Below are 15,306 nucleotides of genomic sequence, written 5' to 3' on the forward strand. Positions count from 1 at the left end.
CGAAAGAATTCCTCCTAACAACGGATGCATCGGATTATGCAATAGGAGCCGTCTTATCGCAAGGCGAGGTAGGTCAAGACCAACCCGTCGCGTACGCCAGCCGTGTACTATCGCGAGCAGAACAGAATTATAATACAACTGAAAAGGAATTACTCGCAATAGTATGGGCAGTAAAACATTTCAGACCTTATTTATACGGGACAAAATTTAAAATAATTACCGATCATAAACCGTTAATATGGTTATTTAACGTAACAGATCCCGGATCACGTTTAGTCAGATGGAGATTAAAATTGGAAGAATTCGATTATGAAATAATACATAAAGCTGGAAAAGCAAACGCTAACGCTGACGCATTGAGCCGTAACGTAGCAGCAATAACAGAAGGGCAGCAAACTGACGACGTCGCGTCAGAAAAACAATATAAAGAAGAAGAAAAGAAACAAATATTATATGAATATCACAACGCACCTATAGGAGGACACCAGGGCGTTGAACGAACAATAAATAGAATACGATTACACCACAACTGGCCAGGATTAAAAAGAGACGTTGAGCAATACATCTCAAAATGTGAATATTGCCAGAAAAATAAATTGCAACGACGCGCTAAAGCACCATTAATGATAACAAATACGCCAACAAAACCATTTGAGAAATGCGCGTTAGATATTGTAGGACCTTTGCCTATAACAACGATGGAAAACAAATATGTATTGACATTCCAGGACAGTTTAACAAAATTTAGCAAAGGAATACCAATACAAAATCAAGAGGCGACAACAGTAGCGAAAGAATTTGTCACAAAAATTATATTAGAATATGGAATTCCAGACAAAATATTGACCGACCAAGGAACAAATTTTACAAGCGAATTATTTAAGAATACGTGCAAATTACTAAAAATACACAAATTACAAACGACGGCCTATCATCCAGAAACAAACGGAGCACTCGAAAGATCACATCGGACATTAACCGAATATTTACGACATTATATTAATAATGATCAGACAGACTGGGACGAATGGATACCGTATGCGATGTTCGCATATAATACGACACCGCACACCGCTACGGGATTCACGCCGTTCGAACTGGTATACGGGCACCAGGCACCACTACCTACGGCCCTAACTAGCTCACCGAAATCATCGTATACATACGATGACTATGCGCAAGAACTCCGTGAAAGAATACGAGCCGCGAATCAAATAGCGAAGGAAAATATAAAAGAAGAAAAACAAAAAGCGAAGGAAACATACGACAGGAAAACAAAAATACGCACGAAATAGGAGATAAAGTCCTACTACACGACGAAACAGTTCGGCGAGGGAGATCAAAAAAGCTAGACGCGTTATGGATCGGACCCTACACAATTCTAGAAAAATTAAGCGATTTAAATTATAAAATAAAAATGGGCCGCCGAACGATAAACGTGCACGCGAACCGAATTAAACCATTCGTGGAAAATTAAAAAGGAAATAAAAAGAAAAAAGCATACAGTACAGAATAATATAAGAAAAATAACAAGAAAATAAAAATAAAAATTTTGGGACTTACCAAAGAAGAATCCCAGGTCCGGAAAATAATCCAAAAGTACGAAAACACTACACTACAGTACTACACTACACTAAATAACTACACTACAAACTAAATTACGATAGTACGAGGCATGCATCACATCAGGCCCCAGGACAGCGGTCCCTCGCCTGCACGGGATCATTCCCCAGATCAAGCTCGTCTAGAGCGGCTACCTCGACGGGATCGTCCGGGTCCTCCACCTCCTCGCCCTCCACCTCCTCGCCCTCCACCTCCTCGTCCTCCACCACCACATTCGAAAACACAGCATTAGGCATCGAGACAAGAAGCTCATAAAGCTCCACGGACCAGGGTAATTCAAAAACCCTGCCGGGAGCCTCATTGGTGACGAACCATATACAGTCCGCACATACGTGGAACACACCATTATGATAAAATTGATTCACAATGGATAACCACTCGCGCACACGTTGAAAATGGTCCCGAGCGGCAGGACTATCCATAAATGCAGCGACGTCACTATCGTCGACTTCAATATCGAAATTGTCATCAGACGCTTCCGCCGCGGCCCGATCGTCAAAAATCGGCGGCGACGCGTCACGACCATAATTCCCTTGAGAGCCCATGGTGTCACAAGGACTTCGACAACTAACGAAATGCAGCCAGAGAACTCATCGCGAAAATGAAATATTAGAAGGATCGCACCGATATAATAAATACGACACCAAGAGAAACAATATACGTCGTAAAAAAGCAAGCTAAACAGACTCACAGGAGAATCGTTTAACTAAGATAACAAATTCAGAATAAAGCAATATTACACCTGGGAACAGGATAAAAAAGAAAAAACGCCGAATTCGAGCATCGACAAATTTTCAGGAGAAATAAGAATTTTTTTTTAACATTGCAGAATAAGGATATGGATAATCAATGGAGAAGAAGAGAAAAAACTACCATTTGAAGTAGAAAACTTCAAGCATCACCCCGGAATATATTTCGAGGAAATACGAAAACTAAACATAATCGAGTCATTCTGGAAGATAATTATAAAAATAGATATTTCGCCAATCGAAAAGCGAACAGAACAAATAGAAGAATACATTCAAAAAACGCAAAATATATGCACGATGTTACACCTCACAAACAAGGGGTCATGTCAAAACTATAATATCATCATTGAAAACAATTATCAGCGGTTAAAACACTTAATAAAAAGAATAAACGCTCTGTATAAAGCACAAGAGACAAAAACGAAAAGAGGACTAATAGATGGAATAGGAACTATTGCCAAAACATTATTTGGAACAATGGACAATGAAGATAGAAAATTAATCAATGAGCAACTAAGTATCCTAGACAACAAACAAAAAACGACAGAACACATAATAAAGAACCAAATCAAGATTATAAACGCGACAATAGCGCACATAAATAACCATGAAGAAATAATTCAGAATAACGAAAACATTTTAGCTAATGCAATCAAAAAATTAGAAATGACGCTAACAACAGAAATAAGTAGCGAAAATATAAAAGAACACTTTATAATCACCAACGCAATACTTGCAGCAGTGACGCAAAACGCGGAAGACACGCTAGAATACCTAACGGCGATAAAAAGTGGAATATTACACCCACGACTAATACCGTTAGAAGAAATAATAAAAAGTCTTAAAGAAGCAATCACACAAATACCACAAGGATCATATTTCCCATTTAAAATAAGGGAAGAGGATTGGCAGACAATAGAAAAAGTAACGACAATGAGCGCGCACTGCGACAAAACAAACGTATACACAATCCTACATTTCCCATTAATTACACTTCCGCTATATGAAATATTAAATGTAATACCACTACCGGTACCATACAAACAAAATATATCCGCATTAATTGAGACGAACAACCCATTAATCGCTTTGGATACTAACAGACACACGTACGCAAAACTAATTCACGAAAAATTAAAACAATGCAAGCAAATAAATACAAATTACTTGTGCGAACAAATCTTTCCAATAAGAAATGTAAAAACCGACCCGCTATGCGAAATAGATGTATATATAGAAAACGACAACGGTTATAATAATTGTAAAATTAAATATATAACAAAAAAAATAGCATATGGATAGCCTTAAGCAATTCATATTCTTGGCTATATTCCACACCAGCAAAACAAACTATTACAATTTCATGCAAAAATAATAAAGAAACGCGTACAACCATTACAAACACAGGAAAAATAACGTTATCAGACAATTGCAAAATAGTCACATCAGACGCGACAATAAAATCTACAAGCACCAATAAAGGAAAAGAAATAAAAACATATCTACCAAAATATAATATCACACTACTAAGCGAAACGTTCAAGGCAAATAAGACAGAGAAATTAAAATTAAAAGTTATACAAGACGCAACAGACCTGACAGAATTAACAAAGAAATTAAATGACATGAAAAACGAAATAAACAATAACGAGACACCTTTTTTCCAACAAAAACACTTTGTATATCCAGTATCAATTACCAGCTCATTAATAATAATCATTGTTATCGCAACAATAATAATTGTATTAAGGAAGAAAAAACAAAACGAAACAATAACGCACGCAATGTAAATCGCGCCGTTAGAATAAGCGAAAGTATTCGATTCTAAGTAAACGATTATACCAAAAAATGTATCGGGAAAAAACAAAAATTATGTAAAAAGCGAAAACTTCGTACCTCCGTTTTCTTTTAATAACAGGGGGGGATGTTGTAGCCAGGCCTACAACCAATAATAAAAGTAGTCCGCATGGCAACAAAATTAGGTTGCACGAACCTCGAAAAGTCTTTCGAAAGATTACACAAATGTGTGATCGCCGAAATCGCGACCAGTCTTTCGAAAGACCACAGAAATGCATCGCGAGAACATTGCGAAAAAGCTGATCAGCAAATTCCTAAATTTAATGATCAAATCGAGCGTAATATTGATTAATCAATATCACGCAACCGACCGACGCAATCGATTAGAATGCTGACCGGGCATCGATCAGACTATATAACCGATTATACAAGACGGAATAGTCAGAGTCGGGAATCAATCAAACATTACGTGTCGTTCGGAATCGTTACTATACCTATCGCGCAAGATATTACATACGAGCACAGCGAAGTTCACGCGAGCCGTACTATCAACGTCTCAGGTGACATACTCGGTCGACGGCCGCCAGAGTAACGCGATACGCGCCCGCCACGTTTAACCGTGTGTGAAAGAAATAATATAAATATTAAATCCAAGAAATTGTGCAATTGTTAAATAAATCAAATATCATAAAGAAAGTGTGTTAGTGATTTTAAGAAGATTTCCTTCCATTTGTTTGATCCTGCTCGGAGTCCCAACTCCTTAGGCTTAACGGACCCGACTATCTCTAAAAATTAACGTTGTAGCCCATCCGGGGTACAACAACGTTATTTGCGATAAATATCATCACATGCCTCGGTAGTCAAAGGAATAAGATGTCTGTCCAGTAAACAAGAGATCTAGATTCGATTCTTGGCTCAGGTTGTATTTTTTCGCAAAATAATTACGAGTTTTCACGACTGGTTCGTGGTCGGGCCCCGCCGTGACGCACACTCTCCCTTCTTAGTTGGCTGACGAGATTGAGTATAACAGTCCGTCCTCACCGGGCGTGTCGTGGAATTCGGGTGCGCGGATGTGCTCGTCGGTTGCCGAGTTCGAAAATTAATAAGGTTATTTGACTCGGATGTTGGTAAAAAGAATATATTTATTTGATGTAATTGATGTGAATACACAACGGTGTTTCGTCTAGTTAGCTTATTGGCAGGTGTTACGTGCTGTTCACCGTGTGACTTTCAGTGCGCGTGAAGTATGCGCGGCGTACTCGGCGTGCGCGGCGCGTGCGTCGGAGCGAGAGATTGGTTCGTGTCGGGACTATTGGTCGCGTAAGCCGTGATTGATTGAACGGCGGTTCGTCGGCTTGCGGTGCGTGCCGCGTTTATTCAGTATTGCCGCGTGATCGATGCGCGTTCGAATGTCAAGAGTGAGAATGCTCGCTTCTGTTCGTGGATCTTACACGAGAGACAAGTATACTTGTCAAAGAATACTCTGTCCCGTGGGCTCGTGTAATGGTAAGAGTAATGAGATCGAGAATGCTCCGTTTCGGAATTGAAAGATAAGAGGAACAGGAGTGACAAGTATGCTTATCGAGGACTGAGAATGCTCCATCCCGGTTTGCTCATATCGTTAGCCGGGAAGCGTTGAGACTGAGAATGCTCTGTCTCGAGGAAGCGAGAGCCAAGTATGCTTGACGGGAACTAAGAATGCTCTATCCCGAGTTTCTCACTTTTGCAGATGGATGATACCTGGTATCGAGTATGCTCGGCGGAGATCAGGAATGCCTGATCTCGGTTTTTCGGTCGGAAATGTGAACAAGTCGGAGAATCGGATCGATCTAGTTCTTTTATCGTGAATCGATCGGGTTTATATATCTGGCCGTGTTATTTTTAAGTTGCAAAATAGCGCGGGTCGTCGACGATGTTTGACACGCACGTGGCGAGTGCGTGTTCGGTTGCGCGCGCAATGGTCGGTGTGTTCGGTAGCGGACACGGAGCCCGGTCGCATTTATAATTAGAATGATGCGTAGGAAGCGTATCGTTACAAGGGAAATACCCGATAGCGCAAATTACAACACGATGAGGTGTGAAATGCACCTATAGAATAAACTTTAAGCCCAATAACATTAGATCGCTGCTAGGTTTCTCGAAGCTGCAACCGCAAAGATGGCATGAATCGGACGTGTCGATCAACATAATGAATGTAAACATTATCCGAGTAGAGTGCAATGTGACCGCGGGTGCGTACAGCAACGACAAAAGTGTGCACACAATACATGAATTTTCACCGAGCGTGCCGCCAGGATATAAAATATCGGAAAGGCCGATGCAGATCATTTACTTGCCAGTCATCGTACGGAGCATTACGAAACTAACGAAACGCATTGTTGATCGGAACGGGCGATTACTCGATTTCAGAGGAGAAGAAATCACCGTCAGATTGCACGTATGACGGCGACAGCGATAACATTTGAGATGCTCGTATTGAACGAAGTATATGCAGAAAGATAATCGCATCTTTTACAAAGAAAAAACACCGATCGACAATACTCACTCATCCGGCTCAAGAAGAAGAAGAAACTCAACACGTCGAACGTTACAATTTTTACAAGCTTTAGGATTCGCGGTGATGCGCAACTTGTGAGACTGACATCCTAAACATCGAAGACGAGCCAATTTTCGACGATCGCATCTTCAAGCTTGAGACTCACGCGTATAACCCATTCGCCAATTTGGGTACAGCGATGAGATAAGAATACCTACACAACAACAGGATCTGTACATTGCCGTATGAAAGCTTTCTATATGTCGAGAAAAAACTAACGAAGAACAGAATTGTCGACGGATCTGATGTGATGTTGGGAAATAATTTTGTCGCGTTCATGTTCGATGAGATTCGATACAAACTCGATGGCGTGGAGATTGATCGTAACAGAAACGTAGGCATAACTAGCACGTTCAAACATTACGTAACGACCTCGTTTGACAGAAGCATGATTCTGAGGAATGCCGGCTGGGATGCGCGTACTAACGTGGATGGATATTTTAACTTTTGCGTACCTTTCTACGCACTGTTGGGATTCTGCGAGGATTATAGACGCGTAATCAACATTCGTCACGAATTGATCTTGATACAATCGCGTAACGACAATAATTGCTTGATAGGAAGTTCGGCGGTGACTTATTCGACTTATTCAAGATACAATGGCGAATGCTGCATGTTTGAGCGAGATAAAAAACTATCAATGCTGCACACTTTGGAGAGCGGACGATATTTGAACGAAATGGCTTTTTGATCGTGGGATCTATACGAGTTTCCGCTGTTACAGTGCATAATCAAGTATCGTGGGCCATTAAGACCGCTATTCAGCTTGAGAAGCTGCGATATATCATCTTCGCTCTGCAAACAGGCCGAAAGAACGTCATGGCTGAGAACACGAGCCGATTCGACGACTGCAATTTGACCAACGTGAAACTTTATCTGAACTCAGAATGTTATCCGTATGATGATGTGAATCTGGATTTCGACAAAAACAGATGGTCTGTGTTGTACGAAACGTACATTTCTGCAAGAGTTACTACGAATACGAATATCTCGAGCCAAGTCTCATCGTCTTTTCTACATAACGATCCATTCGTAATCATCGATTGCTCTCGAAAACGAATCTGTCAAGAGTGCAACCGTGGACGTAAGATTGGAATTTGCGATTAAGGAGAACGTACCGATGAATACCACCGCGTATTGTCTCATTATACATTCTCGCGTGATTTAGTACAACCCGTTGACCAATGTTGTACGCAAGATTACCTAAGAGCATCGCTGGCATATGAGAGACAATAAAATCTACGATACATCGAAATCGACCACAGTCTCGAAAAATTGCTCGTCGTGCCAACGTTTGTAGACCTGTAAGGTTTCCTCGTTGGAGGACAGTTTGTCGTAAAGGAGTTTGCTGCTCTCAAAGAACGGACCGTTCTCTCTCACTACATTTTCGCAAGTCCTATATCGTGGCATTTCCTCGCAAGTGCCGACAAATCTCGCGCACGCTGGGTGATATGTCATCACCATAGACTGCAATGGGATGACGGAACGGTTCCATACAGCAAAGCTGAGAGTTTGATTACGAAGGCTGTGTACGGAACAAAAGAACACGATGATGATGCTGTATACGTCAAAGGACATGAAAAACGACAATGGTTGTGGAACTTGCTTCTGGACGATGAGCAAGAGCGCGTATACATCGAGGTTCTGGATGCGGATTACGAAGACGTAGATTCTCTGAATAATCTGGATGCTGATAATACTACGCGATGCGGATATCACTATACTAATTGCACTTTACAAAATGTATTTAAATTGTTTAATTGGTAGTCAGATAATCATGAATAAAATAAATAAATAAATATGATATACGAATTATGTTTTTTTAATTTCTTTTCTTTACGTTGATAATATTCTAACGATCGACGCATCGCTTTTTAGCGCCGCGAGAAATTTATCTTGCCGGGGTGACTCATCGCGCGTCAGGCAGAAATGTAGGTCAGTGTGTCCGTCATGCAGATGACAAAGAAATTGCATCATGATTTAAAAAGTGAAACTTTTTTTATTCATATTTTTTTATTATATAAACGCACCCGAACAGCTCTAGAATTGCAAGGACGTACAATTTCCGATATTTCATTATGGCTAACGCTAACGGAACAAGCGTGGCTATATTCTACACAAGTAAACCAAAAAATAGAAATTCAATGTGATAAGTCGGAAGTAAGAAAACTAGAGATAAATGATATAGTGTATGATATAATGATATAAAATAAAATTAAACGATTGTAAACTAACGACGCCGGAAATAACGATAGTCACACGACGATAGATAGCGACCTTATGTACGAGCACATTTACTGGAATACAATTTAACGTTAATATCAAAACACATCAAAGATGCAAAACAGCTCATAGAAAAAATAAAACTGCAACCAATAATAAAAGACCTGTTAGAATTAATAAAATTAGATGCATTAAGTACAAAAATAGATTAAGCACAAAAATAGATGAATTAAATAAGCAACTAAATGAGGAGCCGAACGTGTTCCAAAATGTACATTTTACCTACCCCGTTAGTTTCAGCGGAATATTAATAATTATAATTATAATAGGAATAATAAGTGTAATTATTAGAAAAAAGAAAGCAAAAAATAAAAATAGCGAACTGCGTAGAAAAAACGAAAGTTCACGACTTTAAAAATATATCGGGTTGAAGAATTTTGTAATGTGAAAAACTCTGTTTTTCTTTCCCGGCGAGAGAGGAGTATTATAACCCGAATTACTCCTTATATTATTTTTTGTATATTATAAAGGGTGTCAAGTATAGTGGATATTGCCAACTCAAATGATTGTGTAAAATTTATATAAAAGATTTGATATCAATAATTGGTGTCAAGTTACAGTCTTACAAACATGGAGCTACAAGTCCATTTTAGTCAAATTATATATTTCAATCGTATAAAAGATTTGATAAACCACTGTTTTAAAAAAATAAAATTCAAGTAGTAGTTTCTTTAATTTAAAAATAATAAAAAAAAAAAAAATTAAAATGTTATGTATATCAAATTATATGTATATCTTTTGTAAGAATTAGACGACCGTAAGCGGTCATGAAAGAGATTCGGAATATAAACAGCTAACAGAGAGGAGCCGTCGTGGTCGTGCAGACTAAGTGTCGGATTGGTAGACGAGGGATCCCGAGTTCAAATCCAGTCGATCTCCGTTAATTTTTTCCGAATCTAATAGATATCTTTCACTTTCTATCCATTAAAAACTTCTTTTTCTAACCCAAGTGGTAGTAATTATTTAGCTTTAAAATATTTTTATATCACAAAATTGCTTTACTCAATTTATCACAAAGAATTATAAAGTATAAAATAAATGATAAAATTTTATTTAAATAAAAAAAATTTTTATGTAAAAACACTTGGCGCTGCTTAGATCAAACGAAAATGCAAAACTAATGATGAGATTATTTGAACGTTACAAATAAAGTTTGTAAGACTATAATTTGGCGCCAATTATTGATATCAAATCTTTTATATAAATTTTACACAATCATTTGAGTTGGCAATATCCACTATACTTGACACTCTTTTTTTACCTTTTTTTAAAAAAAAGATAATTTTATAGTGATATCAGACATTTTGAAGTATTCCACTATACTTGACACCCTTTTTTTACCTTTTTTTAAAAAAAAAGGTAATTTTATAGTGATATCAGACATTTTGAAGTATTCTACTATACTTGACATCCTTCTTTTACCTTTTTTAAAAAAAAGGTAATTTTATAGTGATATCAGACATTTTGAAGTATTATATTATATTACCGGCGATAATTGATAAAATAGATAGCAATTTTTTTATTCAATTATTTATTTTTTTTTCTTATAATCTCCTATCTTATTATGTTATCCTAATAATTTTTACGATTTTCGAAGGTATCGAGAGACACGTGAGGATAACATGATGAGATAGGAGGTTACAAGAAGTGGTACAACTTAAATTTAGCGCCATGCAGATAATAAAATATTATTATATTACTGGCGGCAATCGATAAAATAAATAGCAATTTTTTTTCAATTTTTTTTTTCTTATGTGGTCGATAAGATTAATAGTGACATCTCGTGATAGACATTGCAGCCGTACAAAGGCAATGATGATGACGTTTCTTAAAGTAAAAATTTCCAAATCGGACTTTCCATAGCAATATCTCTGCTTGTAGGGCACGTAGCAGAAAAATAAAAATACTTTTATTATGCAAGTCGGACTCAAGCTATCGATCAAGCCTACTTAGAACTTGATCGATTTAGCCGTTATTGAGATTCGATAATTTCAGATGCTCGAATCTCGATGACTCGCGTAAAGTCACACGGCAGTGTTCTCGGTTGATCTTGACTTGACACCCGAGACACTACCGTGTTTCCTAATCTTATCCTCACGATCATTCTCGAATCTCGGAATAGCCGGTGCTACGGAAACGCCAGCCGGAAATGCAAGCATGCAAAAGCAAGTCCGCAAATTCCAAAGCAGAACGCGAACGTGGAATTTGCGAGAGCGCGCCATTTTGACTATATATAGTCCGATTTAGAATTATAAGACGACACTACTAGAATACTATAAAAACGGTCGCTAAATCAGCGGGCAGTACAATACGTAACAAGACAGTTGTACTTCGTCACAATCGTTATCAGTAATAGCGAGATTCACACGAAACATTGTCAAGAAGCCGTACTAATAAATCAGCTACTTAACGAAAGTGAGTAATAATATTTGGCCAGAAGAACCTTCCACCTACGATCCTGCTCGGAGTTTTAACTCCTAAGGCTCGGCGAACCCAACTTTCTCTCGAACCGACTTTCCCTAATTACAATCTTATAACCCAATCCGGACTACAACAGAACACTGCATGGAGGTTTTGAAAAATACCACGGAATATATTGAATCTCAAGAAATTTCTTTGGGTAAACGATTCGAAAACGTAACTAATAGAAAATCAAGCGCTTTGATATCAAAAGCAATTCTTGAAACATGTCAATATGTGTCTATAATTGATTCTTTGACAATGATATTGAAAAATAAAGACATACGCGATGTAATAGAAAACGAAAAGGAATTAAATGATGGTATCCTTGCTTCTTTTATTGATGGACAACATTTAAAAAATCATCCTTTTTTCCAACGATACAAACATGCAATTAGAATTCAGTTATATTACAATGAATTAGAAATTGTTAATCTACTTGATTCCAAGACTGACATTCATAAATTAGGACTTTTTTTATTATATAATACAAAATCTTTCACCGCACATGAATTCTGAACTCACAAGGAGATGATCCCGATTGAAAATTCTAAATGATATGAGCCATAGCCTATTCGAAGGAGGGGCTTGGATGTAATAACACGGTAAAATGATTTATGTGAATGGGCTTTGGTTTCTGAGAAAATTGCAAGTAAAGTTGGGCGGCCAATCACCTGTGAAATAAGTATTGGAACCGTGCAGTAGTGGAACCGTGGTAAGCAGAAGTGGCATAGCTGAATAGCGCGGTACTTTTTTTTCGTCCGATTAACGCGAGTTTGAATTCCCGCAGTATTAAATTTTTTTTTAAGTAAACGTTATATTTTTTAATACAATTAATTTTTTTAATTTATTTTTTTTAAGCTAAAATATTAATCGTTGCATAATTTTTGTTATAAATAATAATAAATAACAAGAATTTTAAAAATTTGAATTATTTATTATAAAACTTTGTATATATGTGACTTTGCCGTATAATTATTTTTTGTAAAAAGTTGATATTGCCGCACAATTTTGTGGATGAAAATCAATGTGTTGTCGAAAAAGTCATGACGCATTTTTGTAACAGATGACACTAGTTCATTTTTGAAAGTACTAGAGTCATATCTATGTTATTGCTATGTCATTTGACAGCTGGCAATTCTAACTTTATTCTAGAAAAAAAAAATTGAGCGATTTGATTGAGTTTTGGAGATTTTATAATAAGTTGAAGATAGAAGACCAAACTGTACATTTTCGCCATATATTATTGTTTTACTTCCGTAAAGAGAAGAACGCGTGTCAAGCTTATGAAAAGTTGCGTAAAGTTTAGCGGTGACAATGCTCTACAAGAACGTTAGTGCCAACGATAGTTCACGAAATTCCATGCTGGTGATTTTGACCTCAATGACGCTCCTCGGTCAGAGAGGCCCACCGAAGTTGATGTCGACAAAATAAAGGCATTGATGAGTCAAATCCACCCAGTTATACGACACGAGAGATTGTAGAAACATTGAACATCCATCATTCAAGCGTTCACGACCACCTGAAGAAACTAATACTGAAGATACGTAAGCAAGCTCGATATTTTCCTCATGAACTCAAAAAGGTTCATTTGACGATATAAACATCTGCGATATGCTCATTAAACGTGAAGAAAACGATCCTTTTATGAAGCGACTGATAACTGATGATGAGAAGTGGATTATTTACAATGTGGTGCGCAAATGGTCTTGTCCCGACGATGATTCGCCTCAAACGACATCAAAAGCAAACATTCATCAAAAGAAGATTATGCTCTCAGTGTGGTGGGATTTTAAAGGTGTCATGTTTTTCGAGCTCCTACCAAGGAACCAAATAATCAATTCGAATATGTACTGTCGGCAATTGGACAGTTTGAACGAATCCATCATCCAGAAACGTCCAGAGCTCGTTAATCATAAAGGAGTTGTGTTCCATCACGACAATGCGCCACACATAAGTTTGACCACCCGTCAAAAATTATTAGAGCTTGGATGGGATGTGTTGCCATACTTGCCTGACCTTGCGCCGTCAGACTTTCACTTGTTTTGTTCTCTTTAAAACTCTTTGCATGATATAACGTTTAATTCAGATGAGGCTGTAAATCAGCATCTTATTCAGGTTTTCGCCGATAAAGTCAGATCCTTCTATGAAAGAGGAATTATGAAATTCATTGAAAGATGGCAAAAAGTTATCGAACAGAACGGACAATATATCATCGATTGATCTTTGTTCTTTATATAAATAAATGATCTTTGAAAAACATAAAAAAAATACGTCATGACTTTTCCGACAACCCAATAGAATCATTTAAAACACAAGTAGAATGTACCATGAATCTTTTATAAATGAATTATTATTTTTACAAATATATTTCATGCTGTGAGTATCTGAAGGAAAACATAATTGATTTACATTATAGAAAATTTCGCGTTCGGATGTCAGCTTTGACGCGTTCCAAATAAAAAACTAAACATTAAAATTTAAAAATTAAAAATTAAAAATTAAAATTTTTTAAACTCTTGTTATTTATTATTATTCATAACACAAATTGTTTTACAATTAATATTTTAGCTTAAAAATAAATAAATTAAAAAAATTAATTGTATTAAAAAATATAACGTTTATTTAAAAAAAATTTAACGTTGCGGGGATTCGAACTCGCGTCGGACAGACAAAAAAAAGTATCGCGTATCTCAAGTTGCTCAGCTACGCTCTTTCCTGCTTACCGGTGCATGGTTCCAGTACTTATTCCACAACTGATCGGGCGTCCAACTTTACTTGTAATTTTCTCAGAAACCAAAGCCACATTCACATAAACTATTTTACCGTGTTACTACACCCAACCCCCTCTTTCGAATAGGCTATGGCTCATCTCATTTGGAATTTTACAATCGGGATCATCTCCTTGTCAGCAGTATTCATGTTTTGCTTCTTTGCTGTGTTACTAATGTGAGAAAACACAAAATGAAAAAAATATTAAGTCCTTTTTTAGAGGATCTTGTACCGGTCGTGGGGATTCGAGAAAATATACATATATATATGTATATGTAATATATGTATATGTGTGTATGTCATTGTATTGTTGACTTGTTGTTCTAAACACATTATTGCGATAAATATCATCACATGCCCTGATAGTCGAAAGGATAAGATGCCTGCCCGGTAAGCAGGAGATCCAGGTTCGATTCCTGGCTGAGGTGGTATTTTTTCGCAAAATAATTACGAGTTTTCACGACTGGTTCGTGGTCGTGCCCCGTCGTGATGCACACTCTCCCTTCTTATTCTTTACTTGTAAAATTAGAAAGCAATGAAGGAATTGCTATTTTTTTAGGAAAAGAAAAATATATTCTGTGTGCATCGTTGGCAGCATTTTGTGGAAACGAATTAGTGTTCATGAAATATATAATTTTCTAGGTCTATCTTCTAATTTTTTTTGTCGATTATGTCTTTACAGTAGACAAGACTTGCATAATGATTGCATAGAAATGAAGCAACAAAGAAATGTAGAGATCTATAATGAGCACCTAAATTTATTGCAAAATGCAAGATATAGCGATAATGTTACTCTTACGGGAATGAATGGAGATTGTTATTTACATTTATCTAATTATTTTCATATATGTAGAAATCTTATTCTTGATTCGATGCATGATATTCTTTGCAGTATTGGTTTAATAATGTTGAAGTTAATTTTAATTCGTTATATTTTGGAATTAAAACTGTTCAATGCAAATGATTTTAATAACAGAATAGCATCATTCCAATACTCCAGACAGCACGAATGTCTAAAAGACATCT

This window comes from Pogonomyrmex barbatus, unplaced genomic scaffold (genome assembly GCF_055798465.1).
Source record: "Pogonomyrmex barbatus isolate J1 unplaced genomic scaffold, ASM5579846v1 scaffold19, whole genome shotgun sequence".
NCBI lineage: Eukaryota > Metazoa > Arthropoda > Insecta > Hymenoptera > Formicidae > Pogonomyrmex > Pogonomyrmex barbatus.